Raw genomic sequence first — 24,026 nt, 5'->3', positions numbered from 1 at the left:
TCTACATCTTGATCTAAATAGGAAGTCAACTGTATCACTGGGTGGTATCTTGAGCATATATGAGACCTCAAAGCCTGCCTTCACACCTATAACAAAGCCACAGCTCCTAATAGTGCCACTTCCTATGAGTTTATGGGGGCGATAGCATTCAAATGACTACAGGCAGTATCATAATGAGAGCCATTATTTTATACACCAAAAAGCAGCCATTAAAAATAAGTTAAAAACCCAGGCAGAGTGATGCAGCTCTCAAAAGGCAGAGGCAAGTGGATTACATTAACATTAAGGCCAGGCAAATGAGTCTTCAGGCCAGCCAAGACTACAAAGTGAGATCCTGTCTCAAGAAAAAAAAAATTCAAACTAATACCACAAACACTTTTGTGTTTGTAGTGTGTGTGTGTGTGTGTGTGTGTGTGTGTGCACGCATGTGTGTGTGCACGCTGTGTGTGTGCGTGAGTATGTGTGTGCATGCTTGATGTATGTGCTGTGTGTTGAGTGTGCAGGTGCCATGGTGCATGTGTGACTTCCCAAGGACAACGTGTCTCTGTCCTCATCTTTCACATCTTCCACATTATATGAGACAGGGTCTCTTTGCTTTTCACCACTTCAAATGCCAGGCAGGGTGGCCTGCAAGCATCTAGGGGTTGTCCTGCCGCAACCTTCTCTCTCTCTGTAAGGAAATTGGTATTACACATATGGAGTACCTATGTCAGGCTTTCATGTGGTCTGGATTAGGTAACCATACTTGCACGGCAGGCACTTTATGAACTGAGCCGCCTCCTCTCCCCCCTTGAAATATTTCCATTTCAGTTTGGAAAATCTTTTTTCATTCTTTTCAAAGCCCTAAATATTCTGCTTTGTGTAAACTATTTATTCAGGGTGTTCTTGGGGCAAATGTAGGTTGTCAGTCTTTGCCATTGAAAGTGACAAACAATATTATACATGTCCTTAAGTTATAACCAGTACTAAACAAGCTTGGAATTTGTCCCTTGCTCAAGGGAATTTCATCATTTCTTTATTAATTGTTGATTGTACAGGACCTCTGAGTATGTGGACGGTAGGTGAGGAGCCACTAATGATGTCTTGGAAAGAGTTCTTAGGAGGTTTCTGCAAACATGGTCATGGTCACCACCAGAGGCCTCATCATCATCTCTGGCCTGCTGTGCTTCTTATTCTAAAAAAATGAAGATGGCATGGGGGTGAATAACAGCTCCTGGAGAGAGAGGTTGCATTAGGCCCCCACCAGTTGTGGTGGTGTGGTCCTCAATAGGGGTCAGAAGCTTGTGGGCAACGGAATAAGGGCCAGTCTATTTCAATGATTTGAGAACGAGAGGAAATGGTGAGACTCAAGAGGGATGTGAGGGAGGCAGCTCTGATGGGAATCACTTGCGAACTTGTGGTGGGCTGTGGAGTGATGGTACCCACCTGAGTGGCTGCTAGATTGAAAGAGTGTAGAGAAGTCCACGTATTAAGAATAATTGTCAGCTTGTGTCAGTAAACGATGCATCCCTCCTCCACTATCCAAACATGCCTTTCCTACAGTCCTCAAGACTGGCTAGTAACTTAGTAACTGAGGAGTCTTCAACCATTTGCCATGTCTGAAACAACTATATGGATGGCTGTAAGGAGTATAATTGGCTTTCCATACGAATCATTGCACATGCAGAAGGGGACCGAATTAATAAAGTTAAAAATTAAAATGGATCAAGTTGGCACGGATTGTGCACCAGCAAGCAAAATGTGTGTCTAGAGGAAAGCACCAAGACTAATGCATGTGTTCTGTGGAACTGTGATGAGATTTGCCTGCATTCGTAATGCTCTCATGGTGGAATGAATACAAACGCAGGCACGTGCACACATGGAAAGATTTCTCCTTCCAAAGAGGTGGAGAAAGGAATCCAAAGCTTTCCTACAGGAGCAAAGCCATGGGAGTACAAACCGCAAACACATTCGGTGTCCCTTGCATTTCAAGGTGTTTCTATTACATAGACTGATAAACGTGACACATTCCAGACAACCCATAACAAACACAATACCTATTATGAGTAGAGGAAGTTTAAGATTCTGGGAGTGGTTTTGATGTACGGAAAAGATTATAGCAACTCTCTAGGCCTAAATGTTATGCACACATGAATATTTTAAATAAATTTGGGAAAATATTTAGCTCTTCTGTTACTCTTTATTTTAAAATAATTTGGACATAAGAAAAATGGAAACAATAGCACAAGGACCTTCATGCATTCTTTAGCTAGATGAATCAATTTTTACCTTGTATACTTAATTTATGATTCTTTTGATGGATAGGTGAGATCATGCACACACACGAAACATTTTGAAGTACCTACAGCTGAACAACTGAACACACATGCTCACACACACACACATTCACACTCACCAAGCATTTTAAGACACCTACAACTGATTCAAAAGGGGCCCCTTTATATTTAAATACTTCTTTTCCATATTCTAAAAGCTAGGACATTCTGTTGTATATGCGTAGTACACTAATTAAAATAAAGACATTAAATAAATAAAAAATAAATTAAAAAATAGAGACATTTAACATCACATACAATGCTATCATTGATTTTGCTTCCTATATCCAAATGTCAATTTTGTTCATATCTTTTATTGTTCCATATTTGCCCTGGCCTAGGAGTGACTCCACAATTTTATGGCATTTAGGTACCATGTATCTTTTAATCTCCCTTCATTTGAAACAGTTTCTCTGTCTTCCCTACTTTAAAGACCTTGACATTTTTACAAGCACAAGCTACTTTCTCTAGTATGTACTTCATTTTGTGTTTGCCTATGTGTCCTCAGGACTAGATTTAGGGCGTGCATTTTCGGTAGGAACACTACGTAAGTGATATTGCCTTCTAACCATATCATACTAGGAGGCAGGTAATGCTCGTCTATCCTGTATTAGGTGTTGTCACTTTGAGTCTTGGTCTGCAAGAATTCACCACATGATATATAGTTTAAAACATTATTTTTATTAAATGTGTAGGTCCAACATATACATCTTATTTTCCATGTATAAATATAAGGTTCCTTTCTGTGGCGAGACATATCCAAATTGAGAAACCCGAATTCTCTTGTTCTAATATATACTGTACATTAAATGATCTTCATTTGAAAGCTTCTCAATGTCTGACAGAAAAGTCTTTCACCACCAACCAAATGAGCACCCAATTCAAGTGAATAAAAACCAATTAGTAGTTCATTTAAGTTCTCCAAATACTCTAGTGCTACATACTCTGTGGCCCGAGTCCAGTTTTCTTTATACCACTCATTCTGAGTGCGCATGTAAGCGGACAGCATATCCCACAAATTAGAATCCAAGACTTGTCTAATTTGGTAATGTGCCAAGTTATTCAAATATTTTTCTTTAAGTATGTGTAGATTACTCAAACTAAACAAAAGTATATTAAAAGCCACAAGTAAGTGTGTCTCCATGGTAGAGCACTTGCCTAACATGGCTGAGCTGCTGGATTCTATCACTTCCCTACAAAACAATAAGATAAACCTATAGATTAGGTTCCCTCTGATAGTTCTTGGTTTCTGTCAAAAATTCCCTAGGCTTTCAGGATGTATTTAGTAAGAGAAGGTTTCACAATAGTGCAATCCCAGTGCATCCACATGGCACCAAAAAGGCATTGAAGATGGCTGAACCTTAATATCGCTCTTGGAGATGACCAACTGAGGCCCATCACTTTCAACCTCCTCAAGTTCAGCAAAGATGTCCTACAGTTTCTCTGTGCACCATGACATATAAACCCTTGGGCATTACCACACTATGGGAACACTTTTATCATCCACATGAATTGAGGTTGCTAGTGCAATCCCTCTCCATGTAAAAATTCCTACATGTCTTTGAGAAAGAAATCTCACTACAGGTCACAGGAAGACAATGACAGCCCCTTTTTAAGGGCAATGTGGCAATTGTGGGCTCCAAAACTTTCTTCCATATATAACTGATACCATGCCTTGTGTTCTTGGGCTCAGTTAGCTCCTTTACCTGGGTGGGCTCCCATAGCCATAGTTTTGCCTGTTATGTTGATATCATTATTTATCAATAGCACCCTTCCCATCTTCACAAAAAAGGCCTGGTGAGTAAGCATCATCTTTCCATCGTAGTATCTCTAAGTAGACTGATTATTCATATTTGGGTTGGTGCAATTCTTCCTTATGTACAACCATTCATCACTTTCTAGTGTGCCCAGTCATTGTGATGACAAAACAACCTCAAGCCGTTTCCACATACTTCCCAGGGAGGCAGTAGAGAATTGCTCATTCTCTTCACGGCCTGAGCACAGGCTGGATTTTCAGTTTCCATAACTGGCAGGGGCCAATTCTTATCAATCTTTTTAATGGCATTAGTTCTTACATATACTTCCTAATTTGCCCAGCCTCTTGTCAATTCAATGTCTTTCCTAGCTGAAAATACTGGACATAGGATAAGAGCTAGTAAATTAGAAGATACGTTTCCCAGGGTGGAGAAGATGCTCTTCTGATTCACTCACAACTCCTAGGACACTCTCAGCTTGTAGATGCTTGTAGTCCATACTGGAACATCATGACCACACCATGTCTTGGCTTCCGGCCATTCACACCTCATCTGTCAGGAATACAGAGTGCTGATGGCATACAGCTGTGTTTCTCTCAGGTTTTGACTTGCCTTTGGCCACAGAATTCCATGACTGAGGTAATTCCTCTCACAGAGGAACACCTGGGGCCAATGACTGGTTGATGCAGACAAACAAAAACCCAGTTCTCCTACCTCAATGTGGAACACCTCTGAGAGTCATCTCACTTTACAAGCACTTATAGAGCCCATGGAGCCTTACTTTCGATCACAGCACAGTTCAGTTGATTGACTACCCCACCTACCCTCTTCACTCCCTTCCATTAGATCTGTCATGAGAAGCTTGATGGGTGCCCCCCCACCCCGTACAGCATGCTCCATCTCAGAGACTGTTGCCAAGAAAGCTTTGTCTAAATCCTACTTAGCATACTATAGAAATGAAAGCAAGAGAAATTTCCCCTTTGACCTCAGAGATATTTATACCTTGTATGATGATGACTCTGGAATTTTTAATCTATAGTCATGACTATACCTATAAACTCCAGACTGTTGTAGGAGAGGGTCTGCTTGTTTATCCCGGCTGCCCGGTTTGCTTAGCCCCGAAATAACCACACAAAAACTATATTAATTAAATTACTGCTTGGCCCATTAGCTCTAGCCTCTTGTTGTCTAACTCTCACATCTTGATTTTTAACCCATTTCTATTAATCTGTATATCGCCACATGGCAGTGGCTTACAGGGAAAGATTCTAACCGGCAGCATCCATCTCAGGCAGAAGATCCATGACTTCTCCCTGACTCTGCCTCCTTTCTCCCAGCATTCAGTTCTGTTTTCCCTCACCTACATAAGTTCTGCCCTATCAAAAGGTCAAGACAGTTTCTTTATTCATTAACCAATGAAAGCAACACATAAACAGAAGGACCTCCTACACCACCAGACCTGTTGGCCAAGATGCCTCCTCACGCTTTCAAGTAGAGATCTCATAGCCCTTTTCTAACTTGTCCTGTCAATGACCAGGCTCCTGTTCTAGCCACTGTTGCCAGTCTGTCACAGTCTTAAAAAGTTGTCTCCCCAAGCTGTTAATGGGAACTCCATTCTTTTAGGCACTTGGCCCTCTACCTTGAAACACCTTTTCACTCTAGTTTGTTCATATGTGCAATCATTCCATTGTCAAAATTACTTGTTCTACCTCAAAACTCTATTTAAAATTTGCCCCTTCTACACTTCCACATTTAGTGCTCTTACCTGCAATGGCTAATCCATACTGCCAAACCACTACAATACCTTTAACTGGTCTCTCAACTCTCACACTTTCCTCCTTGTAGACTATCCTCAACACACAAGTTAGGGTTATCATGTTAAGGCACAATCAGATCTCACCATTTCTGGGCTTAAAAGTAACCAGTGGCTTCCCCAAGTAAAAGCCAAAAGTCCTCCTGTAAGTCTACCAGGACCTACACTATCTAGCCTGCACTTCTTCATCCTTATAGCTATCCCTTCCCCCTCCTCTTCACTCTGTTCCACCTTTCTGTTACTTTCTCAACAGCCAGGCAAATACAGCTTCGAAGCATTTTATGTTTGCTATCTTCTCTGCCCAGTATTCTCTAAAGCAGTGGCATCTACTTCTGATTTCCCAATTCCTTGAAGTTGTTACCAAAAGAGAACCATCTCAGTCAGATCCATGCTAGCCAGTATTTGGAACTGAAACCCCAGGCCATTATCTTCCCTTTTTATTTTTGTACTTCACATTTACTACCAGCTGACAGACTATGATTCTTTAGTTGTATATTTTATGTGTCATCTCCTCTCTAAAACATAATGGAAAGTTTGCAAAGCTAGGGATTTGAATCAATTTCTTTACAATACTACCTCAAAGTACCTATAACTCTAAGTGTAAAGAGCATGTGTAGAGTGAGTAACTGAGGTAGGAATGAGACTGTAAGGACACAGGAGTAATGATAGTTAAGAAGTCTACACATTAGCTCCTCTTTCTTGCACTTTAGTCATGTTGTTTTTAGGGTGGCGTTCAGAGCTTCTGGATGAAAGTGACAGCCCAGGGACATTCCATCAAAGAATCAGCAATATGAGTGCTTGGAAATAAGATCCTTAAGAAATATAAATAGAACGGGATTTTCATACATAAGGAAGAAAGTCAGGCAGATGATTTAATATCTTCCATTGAAGGAGGTGACCCGCTGTTTTCCATCTCTACAGAAAAGAACAACAAGAGCTTGAAGAAGTCTGGTGGTTGAAAAGTGGCTCTCACAGAGGACTCAAGTTCGGTTCCCAGAACCCATATTCAAATTCTTGCATACTCTTCCCATTTTGTTCAGGCTCTAGTCAATTCTCTAAAATGTATTGATGCCTCTCCTAGCTGAAAAGAATACATTTGAAATGTGAACCAGCTGCTTACAAATCCTGTAGCTCCAGTGGCTCTGCCACCCTCCTCTGGCCTTCAAGGACACCTGAGCTGCCCTTCCTATAGGGCTCTTCTGCCAACATGTGATTTAAAAATAAAAAGAAGTCTTTTGTAATTAATGAGATAATAAATAAAAAGAAAATGACCACTATCCTGGATAGTAAGAAATGTAATGCTGTGGTAGTTTGAATGAAAATGCTCCCTATAGACTCATATGTTTGAATACTTGGTCCAAGTTGGTGGAATTGATTGGACGGGATTAGGAGGTGTTGACTTGTCAGAGGAGGTGTGTCACTGTGGTTGAGTTTTGGGGTTTCAAAAAACCACCAGTAAGATTCCCATTATTTTTCCTCTTCCTCATGGTTGTAGATCAAGATGTGAGTTCTCAGTGGTTCCTTTATTTCATCATCATGGGCTCTAATCCTCCAAAACCATAGGTCCATTTGCTTTGTAAGTTGCTTTGGTCATGTTGTTTTATTGCAGCAATAAAAAAGTAATTAAGACTGGTGTGGGAGGTCCTTCTGTGTTATGTGTTGCTTTTATTGGTTAATAAATAAAGAACCTGCCTTGCCTGTGATAGGGTAGAGTAGAGCTAGGCAGGGAAAACTAAAATGAATGGTGGGAGAAAGAAGGCAGAGTCAGGAGAAGCCATGGAGCTCTGCCTGAGACAGATGCCAGATGGAACCTTGCCAGTAAGCCACAGCCACATGGCGATACACAGACTAATAATAGAAATGGGTTAAGATGTAAGAGCTAGCCAGTAAGAAGCTAGAGCTAATAGGCCAAGCAGTGATTTAATTAATGCAGTTTCTGTGTGGTTATTTCTGAGCTTAGCAGCCAGGAACAAACAAGCGACATCTGTACTACATAAGACAATTGGCTTCATCTTTTGTGGGTGCTTTCATAGGAGGACAGAATTCTTTTTAAGTTTTGTTAGATTTGATAGCAATGTAGGCAAGATAAGGCTAAAACAAGAATTTAGAAAGATTTTCTTAAAAACATTTCCTTATTTTGACACTCTGTCTTTTGCTGGCCTATTTGGCTAAATATCTTGTCTAAGCCTGGTCCTATTCACATGATAGACTTCCTGTCCCAAGGATAATAACAGTTTGTACCAATGGCCCTTTCTAGCATTTTAGCAAATGCAAGCCAATGCCTCTGCCTTTGAGGTGGTGCTAAATTCTTAATTCTTTTCTTCACCTCCCCTAATTCCCCTATTATGCTTCCCTTTAAAAATGTTAGCATCAATAATGGTATGCAATGCACTGATGTAGTGATAGAAATCTTGACCTATTTGTAATGTGTGTTATTTAAAATTAATTTAAGTTTACAACTGTAAAGGAGCTGTTTATGTGGATTTTCTAATTCTAAAATCACAAGTCTAAATGCTAGTATCAATATTTGGAAAATAAATATTCACTAGGTTTCAACTTCAGAGCAGTGGCTGAGGATCTGAAGTTACAGAGGGATTGTGTATGTAATACTATGGACCTCATAGCAAGCTAGAGGAGTTAGGTGGTAAACTATTGACACAGATCACAACATACTAAAGTAATAGCACAAGGCAGAGGTAGTATTCAGATATGTAAAAATCGGGGAAAGTTTCAAAACTCAAATCCTCACAATGGATAGAATAATTACATTCACAAGTACCCTGTTAATAGTCCTTTGTGTCTGGTGTTTGCAAGAGGCCTTTCCTATTAATTTGATCTTCTGTGTAAATTAATGCTCCCTACAGTGAGTGATGAACATGAATAGATCCTATCTGAATTTATCAGCCAGATGTCTAATAAAATATCATGCAGCCCAAGTATTATAATTGCCAATAAAAAATTCTACATTTCTGGTCACATTTCACAAAGCTTATTTAACAGATGAACATTACAGAAGCAGCCTGAGTCCACCAACATCCCCACCTGAATATCAACCTAAAAGAACACATCTGTAGAACACATTATATATACTAGGTTGTAATTAATTTGTGATTGGACTTGATTCTTACATAAATGAGTCAATAAATTAAACACATAATATATTCAAGGACTTGATAGATTTGTCTAACTCCCCCTTTCATTAGAAAGGCAGGGTATCTGGAGCTTTCTACTAAACATAACAGATTTCTGAACTATGAAGAAGAAATGAAAGATTCATATTAATAGTAAGAATTGTTATGTTAATTATGAGTTATTTGTACTCTGTACTATTTTTTGCTTTCTGCTGAATAGTCATTATCTTACTCCATGTTTCTCTTTCAAATCATTTGGAAAATACAAAATGAAGAAGCTGAATAAGGAGATATACTTCGACATCTGCATTCTGAACTGTCAAATTAAAATGACCATGTAAATGCTGCCCACTCAAAGCAGAATTACAAAAGTTTCTTTGAAAGATGATACAGGCTGAAGAAGCTATCAATAACACTAGTAACAAGCCAACCACAACATTTGTAGTCACTAAACCCAGCACCAGTTTATCTCTATATCACAGTTCAGGGTCTCCATATCTTGTACCACCATTTCAGAGGCTTTTGCATCCAACATCATGAACCAGAATGAAGATATATTAGGATACATTAGTAAATCAGACAAATGAATTCTATTCATCTTCTCATCAAAAAAAAATTCAGCCAGAACTACTTCATTACTTCCCAGCCCCTAGTACGAAGTAGGCTGTATGTGTGTATAGATAGATAGATAGATAGATAGATAGATAGATAGATAGATAGATAGATAGATAGATAGATAGATAGATACATTTTTCTGCGTCCCTGGGAAAAGGAAATGGGTTGGGCAGCATCTAGCCAGTCTTTCACACCAAGGAAAAGAACTTAGCACACTTATTTTCAGGAAAACAACAGTCTATATTATGGTTAGGTTCCCATTGCAGCCCATCCGAATGCAGCTGATGAATAGTGCTAGCCGAGTAACACCGCAAAGATTTTAATGACAGCTCTGCAGAGGCTGCAAACTCATTAGCAGTCACAACAGACATTACGCATTCCACTAACCCATTCGTCCTTCGTTGGACAAAACATTCAGCCTACCTGTGGTAAACACCATTAAAGGCAATAAGCAAGCAGAGATCTATTTTTTCTTTCAGTAACAATTATGAGATGAACCTCTTTTCAGGGATAAATAAGGGGCCTGGTACTTTCAGGAACTATGTTGGCTTGAACATTCTAGGAAAGACAAACTAAACAAGGGCCGAAGACCAAGAGAGGTGGTGGGGGAGTAAATATCAAAAGACCTTGTGTGTGTGTGTGCCCTGTTGATAACAATTTCAGTTCTAAATGGGAACCGTCTGAAAAAATAAGCACAGAAGCAACAAAACCAGATGGATGTTTTTAATATCATTCATTCTGCCTATTGCATAATGAAGCAGCAAACTGCAAGGAGAAGGATGTAGCTTTTTTATGGCTGCCATTGTTTTGCCATGAAGAACATTTTAATACAGCCATTTTAACCAGAACATTTTGACATGGGACAATTTTGAGGCGGTCTAAAAGCAAATCATTTCCTTTTTACTTTTAAAATGAAGTGTTTTGTTGTTTTTCTCTTTCTGATTATATGTTCATTGTGAAATATTCAGAAAATACATAGAGGGAAAAGAAAAGTAAAAATGACTCATAATCCAGCTCTTAGGAAAATTGCTGCTACCATATTCTGAGTCTATGCATCCATAACTTTTCCTATACATACTTTTCTTCTAACAGAAATATGATAATAGCACAAATTCAGGTGAACTTGTTTTCTTTGTTTAGTGATATACTCCTACCACTTTTACAAAGCAGGAAGCCTGTAATTTTTAGTCTCTCTCTCTCTGTCTCTTCTCTCTTTTTTCTCTTTGTCTCTGTCTCTCTTATGTTTGTGTGTGTGTGTGTGTATTAGTCAGAAGACAGTTCTGTAATAGTGATTCTCTCCTTGCACCATGTGGGTTTAATTCATCAAGATTGGTAGCATGTGTTATTATTCACCGAGATACCTTGCAATCTGTGGTATCACGGTTTTTAATGGTTAAAGATTAGTCCATTTGTTGTCTATTCTATAGTGTGTTCTTGGAGAGTGGTTTATAGCTTAAGCTCTAAATCCAGATTGTCTGGCTTCATGTCCTAGCCCATAGCCAAGATATGACAGGCATGTTTTGTTGTTGTTCTTTCTCCCTGAGAGGTCAAATAATATTCTGAACTTTGTTACATAATATAGTCGGGGTTCTTTTTAAAAAAAAAACTCAATAGATGTCTTCTATTTATTCTTTGCAGATTTTAGATTTTACTTCATGCATCCCGATGCCACTTATTTTCCTGTCCCCCCACAACACTCACCCTCCTCCCTTGCAAACTTCCCCAAAAACAAAACTAACTTTAAAAGGAAAGCCAAAACCAAAGCAATCAAACCGAAAACAAACAAACAAAACAGGAGAAGAATCTTGCCATAGAAGGTGCGGAGCGACTAGGTGAGTCACACATTCCACCCTCTACTTCTTTTGCCTTCACTTGGAAGGGTTTATTGCCATGAATCACTGATCTGGTTCAAGGCCTCCGACCTCTGCTATACCGTTCAGAGCAGGCTCTCACTGGAGTTGTTCTTGGACATCCTGTTGCTGTCCTCTGTCATGGAGATACTGCAGTTTGGGATCTGTAGGTTCATCCCCTTCACAAGCTCCAAAAGTCTGTATGAGGTTGGAGTAAGAAGTTGGAGTGGACCAACTCATAGCCCTTGTTCTGGGCCTGGGCTGAGCTGCTCAGACCACCAGCTTTCCCTTATCCTAACCGTCCAGGTGAGCTCTCCAGCACTGCCTCTGTGGGCCCACCCAACACAGTCTGCAGCAGTAAGCGAGGCTAGTTCTCTGGTTCTCAGGCCCTCAGGCCCTGCTCTCCCACACTCACACCATCTGAGGCGGTACCGTCGTCTTGCCTGGATGAGGTATAGGGCCCTCTCTTGAATTTCTGTGGGGGGCATACAAGTGGAGGGGCAAGGGGACAGCTCTCCTGCTCTCACACCCTCAGAGCTGACTCACCTGTGCTCCTGCCAGCAGGCTCAGCTCTAGTATGCTGCCCAGGTGAAGTGAAGTGTTTGTTCATTCTCCTGTGTGCTCCAGTTGGTGAGAGGCAGGGCTAGTTCTCCACTCACCTGACCCTGGGGTCAGCTCTGTTGCCCACCGTGGGTAGCAAGGGGGAGAGAGGCATCTTCTCTCACTCCTGCCACTATATAGGAGACAACAGCCTGGAGAGGAAGGGATAGGGGGAGCAGCTCTGCTGACATCATGCCCACAGGACTGTCTCATCTAAGTATCTGAAAACAGCACCACCATGGCCCCAGGTGACAGTGCTGGTCATTCAAATCTGCATGGGTTCTTAATAAAAAACAGAATGTCTACATAGAGAACCAGTGCATGTGAGGGACTGATATTAATTTACTTTAAGAAATTCCCTTGTGTGATTGCAGAGACTAGCAAGTATAGAATATGCAGGCTAGGCTAGCATGTGGAGACCCAAGGAAGAGGTTCAATTCAAGTCTACAGACAATCTGCTGTCAGATTTTCCTCTCTCTCTCTAGGGAAGACAGTGTTCTTTTTCTGTTTTTTTCTTCTTAAAACATTCAACTGACTTAATCAATAACCCATAGATTAGGATTTACTCAGTCTACTGAATTGAATCTTAATCACATTTAAAACCCTTTCGTAGAAGCATCTAGAATGATATTGAACTGAACTGCTACTGGGACCTAGCCACATTGGTAGATAAAATGAATCATCAAACGGGCCAAATGGCCTCTGTTGCCATGTTGACTTCAATGTTATATACCATAGCATATACAAAAACAAAACCAGCTGCGTGTAAACAAATATATAGCACCGTGTTCCAGTAACATTGCATTTACAGAAACAGCTATGAGACTGAACCGAATCCATAGTGAGAGTTGGCTGACACACATCCTCAGCCACTTTCTAAGCAGGTGACATTGAATAGGTAAGTTCCTTATGCATCACTTTTCCAAGGTCTCTGACGAATGTGAATGATAAGCAAACTCAAAGATTAGGATTACAATTGAAAACAGTATTTGTGGACCATTTAGCACAATATCAGACACAGGCAATATGCTTAATAAATATTCCCCTTTGTATGATTTACTTAATACCTCTTAAGAGCTTGACCCCGAGTACCATTTATGCCTGTGGCTTTGCCCCATCTGAGATAGCTAGGAAGGAGTTATAGGCTCTTTCCCCTTTCCGCTCCATGGCCCTTCTGTTTTTCCATGACTTCCATCCGTTATCGATTTTATGATTTTTGATACTTTCTCTTTCTATCTTTGGAATAAGACTACTCTTTGTTGCTATGACTCTTCTCATGACTCTTCCCATTCAGGAAATTGCAATGAGGCAACTTCTGAGCCATCATCTTATCCTAAAAGCTCCTAACATTTACTTTCATAGTAATAAATTAGCCAGAAAGTAATAAATTAGCCAGTAATAACTCTGTGAAAGCAAACAGGTCCAAACACCAACCAGCTTTAATATATTCGCTAGAAGACTTTGATTGGACTGCCAAACCAGTTTAGGTTTGTGTGCTAATATACAAAATGGAATTATACTTTGTTTTTATCGTTTTTATTGAGCTATATATTTTTTTTTCTGCTATGCTTCCTTCCTCCCCACTCCTCTTCTACTCTCTACTATGGTCCCTATGTTCCCAATTTACTCAGGAGATCTTGTCTTTTTATACTTCCCATGTAGATTAGATCTATGTATGTCTCTCTTAGGATCCTCATTGTTGTCTAGGTTCTCTGGGATTGTAGGCTGGTTTTCTTTGCTTTATGTCTAAAAGCCACATATGCGTGAGTACATATGATAATTGTCTTTCTGGTCTGGGTTACCTCACTAAATATGTTGTTTTCTAGATCCATCTCTTTGTCTGCAAATTTTAAGATGCCATTGTTTTTTTTCCTGCTGTGTAGTACTCCATTGTGCAAATGTAATTCATCTTTATCCATTCTTTGGTCAAGGGGCATTTAGGTTGTTTCCAGGTTCTGGCTATGACAAACAATGCTGCTATGTACATACCCGAGCACATGTCATTGTGGTTGATTGAACATCCTTTAGGTATATACCCAAAAGTAGTATTGATGGGTCCTGAGGTAGGTTGTTTCCTAATTTTCTGAGAAACTGCCATACTGATATCCAAAGGGGCTGTACCTGGTGTAGGAGGGTCTTATGTCTACATGTACCAGCTTGCACTCCCACTAGCAATGCAGGAGTGTTCCCTTTACCCCACATTCTCTCCAGCATAAGCTGTCATCATTGCTTTTGATCTTGGCCATTCTTACAGGTGTAAGATGGAATCTCAGAGTTGTTTTGATTTGCACTTCTCTGATGACTAAGGATGTTGAGGATTTCCTTAGTGTTTTTCAGCCATTTTAGATTCATCTGTTGAGAGTTCTCTGTTTAGATCTATACACCATTTTTATTGGATTATTTGTTCTTTTGATGACCAATTTCTTGAGTTCTTTGTATATTTTGAAGATCAATCCTCTGTCTGATGTGAGGTTGGTAAAGATCTTTTCCCTTTCTGTAGGCTGCTGTTTTGTCTTGTTGACTGTGTTCTTTGCTTTACAGAAGCTTCTCAGTTTTAGGAGGTCCCATTTATTAATTGCTTCTTTCAGTGTCTGTGCTATTGGATTATATTTAGGAAGTAGTTCCTGTGCCAATGTGTTTGACTGTATTTCCCACTTTCTCTTCTATAAGGTTCAGTGTGGTTGGTTTTATGTTGAGGTCTTTGATCCATTTAGACTCGAGTTTTGTGCACGGCAATTGATGTGAATCTGTTTTCATTCTTCTACATGTTGACATCCAGTTATGCCAGCATCATTTGTTGAATATGCTTTCTTTTTTCCATTTCATATTTCTTACTTCTTTGTCAAAAGTCAGGTGTTCATAGGTTTAATATCTGGTCTTTGATTCAGTTCCATTGGTCCTCCTGTCTGTTTTTATGCCAATTCCAGACTGTTTTCTGTACTGTAGCTCTGTAGTCAAGTTTGAAATTAGGGGTTGTGATGCCTCCAGAAGCTCCTTTATTGTACAGGATAATTTTGGCTATCCTGGATTGTCTGCTTTTCCACATGAAGTTGAGTACTGTTTGTTCGAGGTCTGTGAAAAATTTTGCTGAGATTTTTCTGGGTATTACATTGAATCTGTAGATTGCTTTTGGTAAGACTGCCATTTTTTACTATGTTAATTCTACCTACCCAAGAGCATGGGAGATCTTTCCCTTTTCTGGTGTCTTTTCAATTTCATTCTTCAAAGACTTTAAGTTCTTGTCAAACAGGCCTTTCACTTATTTGTTTATAATTTCTCCAAGATATTTTATGTTATTCGTGGCTGTTGTGAAGGATAATGTTTCTCTAATTTCTTTCTAAGATCATTTATCATCTGTGTAAAGAGGGGCTACTGATTTTTTTTAGTTAATCTTGTATCCTGCTACATGACTGGAGATGTTTACAAGTTGTAGAAGTTCCTTATGTAAGCTATCATATCATCAGCAACTAGTGAGAGTTTGACTTCTTTTCTGATTTGTATCCCGTTGATCTCCTTTTGCTGTCTTATTGATCTAGCTAGAACCTCAAGAACTATATTGAATAGATATGGAGAGACTGGATAACTTGTCTTGTTCCTGATTTCAGTGGGATCACTTTGAGTTTCTCTCCATTTAGTTTGGTGTTGACTGTTGGCTTGTTGTATGTTGCCTTTATTATGTTTAGATTGTTCCTTGTATCCCTTCTCTCTCCAAGACCTTTATCATGAAGGGACACTATATTTTGTGGAAAGATTTTTCAGCATGTAATGTGATGATCATGTGGGTTTTTTTTATTAATTTATTTATTTATTAAAGATTTCTGTCTCTTCCCCGCCACCGCCTCCCATTTCCCTCCTCCTCCCCCAATTAAGTCTCCCCCCAGCCCAAAAAGCAATCAGGGTTCCCTGTCCTGTGGGAAGTCCAAGGAACCCCCACCTCCATCCAGGTCTAGTAAGTTGAGCATCCAAACTGCCTAGGCTCCCACAAAGCCAGTGCGTGCAGTAGGATCAGAAACCCATTGCCATTGTTCTTGAGTTCTCAGTAGTCCTCATTGTCCGCTATGTTCAGAGAGTCCGGTTTTATCCCAGGCTTTTCCAGACCCAGGCCAGCTGGCCTTGGTGAGTTCCCGATAGAACATCCCCATTGTCTCAGTGTGTGGGTGCACCCCTCGCGGTCCTGAGTTCCATGCTCGTGCTCTCTCTCCTTCTCCTCCTGATTTGGACCTTGAGATTTCAGTCCTGTGCTCCAATTTGGGTCTCTGTCTCTGTCTCCTTTCATCGCTTGCTGAAGGTTAATATTCAGGAGGATGCCTATATGTTTTTCTTTGGGTTCTCCTTATTTAGCTTCTCTAGGATCACTAATTATAAGCTCAATGTCCTTGGTTTAGATCATGTGGGTTTTTTATTCAGTTTGTTTATATGGTGAATTACATTGACAGATTTTCATATGTTGAACCATTCCTGCATCTCTCGGATGAAACCTACTTGGTCATGGTGGATGACTTTTCTGATGTGTTCTTGGATTCAGTTTCCCTGTATTTTATTGAGTAATTTTGCATCAATGTTCTTGAGTGAGATTGGTCTTAATTCCTTAATTCTCTTTCTCAGTATTGTCTTTGTGTGGTTTGGGTATCAGGGTAATTGGAGCCTCGTATAAAAGACTTTAGCAATGTTCCTTCTGTTTCTATTGTGTGGAACAATTTAAGAAGTTTTGGTATTAGTTCTTCTTTGAAAATCTTGTAGAATTCTGTGCTGAAACCATCTGCTCCTGGGCTTTTTTTGGTTAGGAGACCTTTAAAGACTGTTTCTATTTCTTTAATAGTTATAGGTCTGTTTAATTTGCTTATATGGTCTTGATTTAATTTAATTTTAGTAAGTGATATTTATCTGGAAAATTATCCATTTCCTTTAAGTTTTCCAATTTTGTGGAGTACAGGTTTTCGATGTATCACCTGATGATTCTCTGGATTTCCTATGTATCTGTTGTTGTGTCCCTCTTTTTGTTTCTGATTTTGTTAATTTGGATATTTTCTCCCTGCCTTTTATCCAAGGTATACTTTGTTTTTATTCACATCTTTATTTATGGTCTGTTGGGGTATCTTTATAATCTATAACACTCCTTTTACCTTCATTCCATATCAAATTACTTGTATATATTTTATAACCATTTTTCTGTTGTATGTTTTCTTATTGAATTGTAACATATCTTGTTATATTAAGGACAATAGTCTTTTTTCATATATGTTACAATTATTTCCTGTTGTTTATAGTAGATTTGTTTTCTTAAGATCATTCATCCTCTAGAGTCCCTGACTTACAAAGTTCTCTCTGAAGATTCTATAAATAACTTTACTTTTAAGATTAACGTTATCTGTTTTATGTCTTCTCTGGGCAAAAGCCCATAATAACTAGAAGTTTAATGGTTTGTAAAATGTACTCAAAGGTATAAAATTGTCTTTCCGGTGAGATGACAGTGGAGTAAAAATGGTTTCCACTGTAATTTCTGAACTTTCGTCTCCTTGCTCTTTATGCACTTACTAGCTCTCACTTCGTTATTGTCTCTCATGCTTCTGAATGATAGGAGGGGAGATACGTTTGTTGGCAGGAGAAGCCAATGCAAGGATATAGAGCCCTTACATTCAAGCCATAAGATACATTTCTACCAATTTTTGGACAGAATTTGGTAACTCAAGGAAGTGACATGAGGAATAACAGAAACATTTCCAGAAGCATCATGGGCAGAGTCCCTATAAATTTTATCCAGTACCTGGCATCAGTGATAGCTATTAAGGAAGGATTGGGATTAGAGGAGCAGTTCTGCTAGGGAATTTTAGTTAAGTGGTGACTATCTCAATACCAGTTATCTGGACACCCTCATGTACTTCAGTGAGACTCTTAAACTACCGAGAGGGACTCAGCTCCTCGCAGCTTCTAAATCTGCCTGATAGTGAGACCAGAATAGTATAATGTCTATCTGGATTGGTTTTGCTGGCCTGGTCAACTTAAAATAAGGGAGTACCCACCCCAGAATAAACCCCTCTTATGAGATTTTAATAATGGTCTTTATTTGTGTTCTAATAGCAAAATTAGCTAGATTCCACCCACCAAGCCATAGTTACTACCCCCCAAACCATCCCCTCTCTACCTGACCCGACCCTGAAGCTCTTGCTAGTTATATGGTTGTGAAAAGGAATGATGTGTACACTTTGTCACTAATGAGTCTGTAGCAGCAGACACAGGAGCAGGAATCAAATTTCTTGTAGCCAGATAAAGAAAAGAAAATGAAAGTCTTTGTGGTAGTGTTAGAAATAAGAATTTTCTACATACGCTTGAAACTCATTTGGTTGCTTTTGCATCTGAATTCTTTGATAGAGATCCTGAAAAACAGGGTAGTATCCAAGGAACTGGAATTCAAATTTAAAAAAAAATCTTCTGAAAAATGAATCTACAGGACATAATTAAGACACACGGTTCCATTATGTTGAAAATATGACTCATTCTCTTATCCTAAGAGTATTAATTTAAATATAGTCTGTTCCAGGGTTTACCTTTTAGCACAAAATTCATAATCCATTCTTAAAAGGCAGCAAGTGAACATTTGTGAAAAATCATGGTCCTGTCCCAACAAACAGACTTTGCATGTAACTATTAGCCATAATACATATTAGATTCCGGGAAAACTCAGGAGAAGTTTATTTTCCAATGAAAGCTGTATTTAACCTATCCTATCTCTAGGAAATTGACTTAAGGGTGAGGTGATACCTTAGGAAAACAACTTAGGAAGTCTATCCAAATTGTTCAAAGGGCTTTGCAGACATGAGCTAATTCAGTCTTGTAAATAAGTTTCTGTAATTGGATTCGTGTCCACTGTTCCTTTGAAACTGTCTCGTGGGAAACGGTTGGCTAAGGAAAAGGTGTTTGTGGAAACGCAAGTTGATCCCCAACCTCAGGGCACCTTTGGAATTCCCAGATAATGTTCTCAATTTCTAATGCTCGATCTTGTTATGGTATAACATCTTCCCACCATGGTCTTTGAGAGTTTCCAAATGAGGAAACAACTGGGAGGATATGAGTGGTGTGTGTGTGTGTGTGTGTGTGGCATGCGGAGGGAAACACCTGGGGGAAGGAAGCTGGTGATTGTTGGGTTCCTTTTGAAACATCCTGAGACCACACAGATTTGGGTGATTTCAGTCTTTATATTTTTTGAGCTTCAGAACTCCTGAGTAATGTTCAGAATTTAGTTGAGTAGAAGCAGTTGCTTTGGATGTTCTCTTGGAACAAACACAAGGCTATTCTCTTAGAATCCCATTTTAAGATGACCGACAGCAGCCACTGTGGTAGATATGCCCACACTTATTGTCCCTTCGTAACATTTTTCTTGCTGGTTTCTGGAAATGTTGTCTGTCTCTGAAAAATGGCTCTGTTCTTGTCTGGAAACTACCTTCACTGGAAGATAATAATTTCTTCCCAAGCTATGGTGTACAGCGCTGTTCAATAGCTTGTCAATGAAGAATTGATAGAAGGCCCTGATCATTTCCCCAATGTGAGACAGTCTTAAGGACCAGAGCAATGCTAAAGCTCACTGTGGAGTTAGCTGAGGGTCTGTGTCTCAATTAGGTTTTCCCTGTGCCCTATCCTGTTTCCTTTAGTTCCTCACAGATGCCTTCTCTATAAATAACACTCTTCCATAAACTTCCATCTCAACCTCTGCTTCCAGAGAACCCAACATAACATACCCACTTAAAGTACAAGGCACCATCTAGAGAGTCAGAATAAGAGTCATACAGTCTTACCTACCTTACTTCTTATACATTTGTATTGCCTAGAATTAAATCACCTCTGAGGGGAGTTCTGGCTAGGCCTGCATGCTTGACTGGTAGTTATAGCTGCCAAAAAGTGGATCCAGGAATGGTATTTGTTCCCAAAAAGCCAGCAGATTTCGAAGAGGATACAAATGTAGTCACTCCTGAGGAAATTAGTGTCAAATGAGACTTAAAGAAGAAATAAGGAAAGAGGTAATAAAGATGGAGCACCTATATTACAAGTGATGGAGAACTGATGAGAACAAAAGTGAATAAAGCTCCTCCCTCATGAGTCTCCTAGTCCACCTGGAGAAACAACTGAAGAAGGAATAAGAAGGAATGAGAAGTTAGATCAAGGAAGTCTACCATGCCACAGCAGTACACAGCCAGAACAAATGATCCTGACGAATGCAGGTTAGGACAGGAGAGATTACCAAATATATGTGTATATGGACGCGCATAAGTAAATAGTGAAGTACATGAGGCTTTAAGGAAATTAATCCAAAAAATTATAATCTGCAAAAGAAGGAATTTGCAGAAAAATAGTCTCTTTATAATGCTGAAAAGACTGGAAACAACCCAAGTGTTCAACAATAGGGGAATGATAATAATAGGAGACTATAGAGTAGTTAAAATGAAAATAATAAATATTGCATCAATGTCTGGAAATGTGATGTGAAATAATTGAATGAGAAAAGCAGAAATGTGGTATACATTCTCTCATATAACTATATAAAATATGTATCTTTATAAGAAATACTTTTTAAAATGTGTGCTGCAAAGGGACAGGACTTTCATGACTCATATTTCCTTTCTCTTCTCTTGCCTTGGACAATTATATCACCTTCCTGGTCTAATTCTTGTAGCCTCCTCTTTCCTCTATTACAAAAGCATTACCTTTGTACATGTCATCCTAAAATTGTTTGCTAACCATCTAGTTATACAAAGAAATCTCTGTTCTTTACAACAGTGATGGAAAAAAAAACATGGTGATATCATCCAAGGGGAAAACCATCTTAGAATATATATCTAAAATGAGGTGAACATTTGAAAATGTTGTAAAAGATGGACATATATCAAAATTATAATCCTTTTAGAAAGCATATTTGATAAGTCATTGTCTTCTTAAATATGCACCATCTTTGATACAGTAATTATTATTCTAAGCTATAGCTAGGAGTTGTGGTAGCAAATATTTAACAACCTGTAGATGAAAGTTTTTGTCCCACCCAGTTATGCAGCTGTTCAGTGCCAAAGAAACACACAGAGACTTATGTTAATTATAAACTGTTTGGTGGTGTGGGAAGTCCTTCTGTATATGCGTTGCTTTTATTGTTTAATAAATAAAGAAGCTGCTTTCGGCCAATGGCGTAACAAAATATAGCCAGGTTGGAAAAGATATATAGAGAGTAGGCATAATCAGAGAGATACCACATAGCCACCCACAGGAAACAGATGTGCTGGAACCTTACCAGTAAGCCACTGTCATGTGACGATATGCAGATTAATAGAAATGCGTTAATTTAAGATATAAGAGTTAGCCAGAAATATGTTTAAGTTATTGACTAAACAGTATTACAGTTAATACAGATTTCTGTGTGCTTAAATTGGGAGTCTGGGCAGCTGGGAAATGAACAAATAGCCTCCAACAACAGTTTTGCCTAAGGAATCTTACAACTTCAATTAACCCATAATTACTGTCTATGTTTAGCCAGGTGGCTTTGTACCTTTTTTTTTTTCAGCAAGGTATTCTCATATTGCTTCCTTTGCATCTGCCTGGTGACTGATTCTCTGCTTTTCCTTTTCTCAACATTCTCTTACTCTGGTTGCTCTGCCTATTCTTCCTGCCTGACTACTGTCCAATTAGTGTTTCATTAAACCAATATGAGTAACAAATCTTTGCAGTGTACAAGAGCATTCTCCCACAGCAACAACCACTCATCTGGGGAAAAACATCTTCAATTTGTAGAGTTTGCCAATTTGTAGACTGTAAATTCTCCATTCTTAATTCCAGGCTACCCAGGGTACCTCAAGACTGAGAACTCAAGAACAATGGCAATGGGTTTTTGATCCTACTGCACTTACTGGCTTTGGGGGAGCCTAGGCAGTTTGGATGCTCACCTTACTAGACCTGGATGGAGGTGGGCGGTCCTTGGACTTCCCACAGGTCAGGGAACCCTGATTGCTCTTCGAGCTGATGAGGGAGGGGGACTTGAAAGGGGGAAGGGGAAGGAAATGGGAGGCGGGGGCGGGGAGGAGGCAGAAATCCTTAATAAATAAATAAATAAATTTTAAAAAAAAGAAACATGAAATCATGGCAGTCATATAAAGCTTACATGTAAATGTTTGTAGGACATTTTTTAACAGTAGAAAAGCAGAAACTATTCATCTGTCCATCAGCATGTGGGCAGTAAATTATAATATAGGTATATAACAGAATACTTCTCAGCAGTGAAAAGGGATAACTTAGTACTATACCAAATACCCAGGGAGTCTCAAAATGATCATGTTGAATGAAAGGAGACATCTGGGACATTTAAAGCACTGGAATAGAAAAACAGTAGTTGTGTTGGTCTTAGAGGGGTGGAATGAAAAGACTATTTTTAAAAATCTCTTGGAGAGTAATGACTTTGTTTATTCTCATCTCTTTTTTTCCCTTTAATTGACACTGTGTATTTCTAATACTCATAACATATGTCTGTTTAAGAAAATATATTCAATTCATACAGATAAACACCACAGTAATACTTGTGTCTCAACTTCCTGAGTCTTGGGACTACAAGAATGCACTATCAAACTCAGGACATTGTCATTTGTTATTATGCATAGTAATAGTTTTGTGACTAGTCGTATGTTAAAATTCTTATCATCTGTACTTTTAAAATAGGTACAGTTTTTGTGTCATTATAACCTTAATAATTAATTCTTAAAATTATTTTCCCTATTTTTTTGAGATTAAAATTGCATCATTTCCTCTTCCTTTCCTCCCTTCAATTCCTTCTGTATATCCTTCTTACTCTCTTTCAAACACATAGCCTCCTTTTTTAATTATCATTTCATACACAAACATATATGCACATATACATACATATATTTCAGTTAATCAGTTTGCTATGTTATTTTTTTTAAGGAGCTCTGGTAAAGTTTTATTAAAGGAAAACTTTTTACTTTTCACCAGTCTGTTCTGGCATGCTTCTAATAATGTCAGAATCACCTGGGTCAATGATGGCCAGTGTGCATACTCTGTAGTATTTTCCACACGCTGTGCCCAACTCAATGTTATTGCCACTGTAGTGATGGACACCAGTTTTAGCCAACATGGCATGAAATATTTCAGATTTCTTCAAGGCGGGGCAGTTGTTGGCGAGGATCACCAATTTCGCTTTGCCCTGTCTGATCATCTTCAGAGTCTGTTTGTATCCCAGCACGTACTTCCCACTTTTCATAATAAGCTGGAGCCAAGAGTTGATCGACTCCAGAGACTTTTTCGTCTTCTTTGCTGCCACCATCTTCCTGCCTTAGGTGCGGGACGGCCCCCAACCAAGACCAGCCGCCAAGATGGCCGGGGAGCGAGAAAGGAAGGGAACTATGTTCTTGTCTTAAAACTTTTCTGCACCCAGCCTTAATTCAAATACCTGACCCTCATATTATGTCAGGAGTTTTCCCTTGGGCTGCCAGAACCGACACTGCACTACAAGATAGAGTGCCTTAGCCAGTATTGCCACCCATCTCTGCTTAGCCTTACTCATTCCTCCCTGGGCAGCATTTGGTATCTGAAGACATGATTTCGAGTCCAACTTTTAATACTGATCAGATTACGTTCTTGTTGTCCCTGATGGTCGGTGGTCTAATAATGAATGCGCTGAGGAATATTTTGTTAGCATTCCTTCACTCCTCTCTGACCATGTCTATGCACTAAAATACACTGCATGCACTCCAAACCCTGCTCCAAGGTCAGCTTCTTCAGAAAATCATTTGAGACAGTACCAAACACACAGTGAGGCTTTTCATCTGGAAAACTGAAGTGAGACATGGATTTAAAGTCTTGAGCCTCAAAACAGCGCCCCACTCTAAAGCTAACACCAGGCCCAAAAGATTCTTCACAAAAGTGGACAAATACAAAAGAGCAAAAACATCAAAGACAGGTCA

At 39.2% G+C, this 24,026-nt stretch overlaps 1 pseudogene; it reads right to left on the bottom strand.

Moving 5' to 3' along the window:
- Positions 1 to 23,010: 23,010 nt before the first annotated feature.
- Positions 23,011 to 23,454, bottom strand: LOC142840946 (large ribosomal subunit protein eL30 pseudogene; annotated as a pseudogene).
- Positions 23,455 to 24,026: the final 572 nt, after the last annotated feature.

Source organism: Microtus pennsylvanicus, chromosome X (genome assembly GCF_037038515.1).
Source record: "Microtus pennsylvanicus isolate mMicPen1 chromosome X, mMicPen1.hap1, whole genome shotgun sequence".
Taxonomy (NCBI): Eukaryota; Metazoa; Chordata; class Mammalia; order Rodentia; family Cricetidae; genus Microtus; species Microtus pennsylvanicus.
This window is presented reverse-complemented; position numbering and strand designations above follow the sequence as displayed.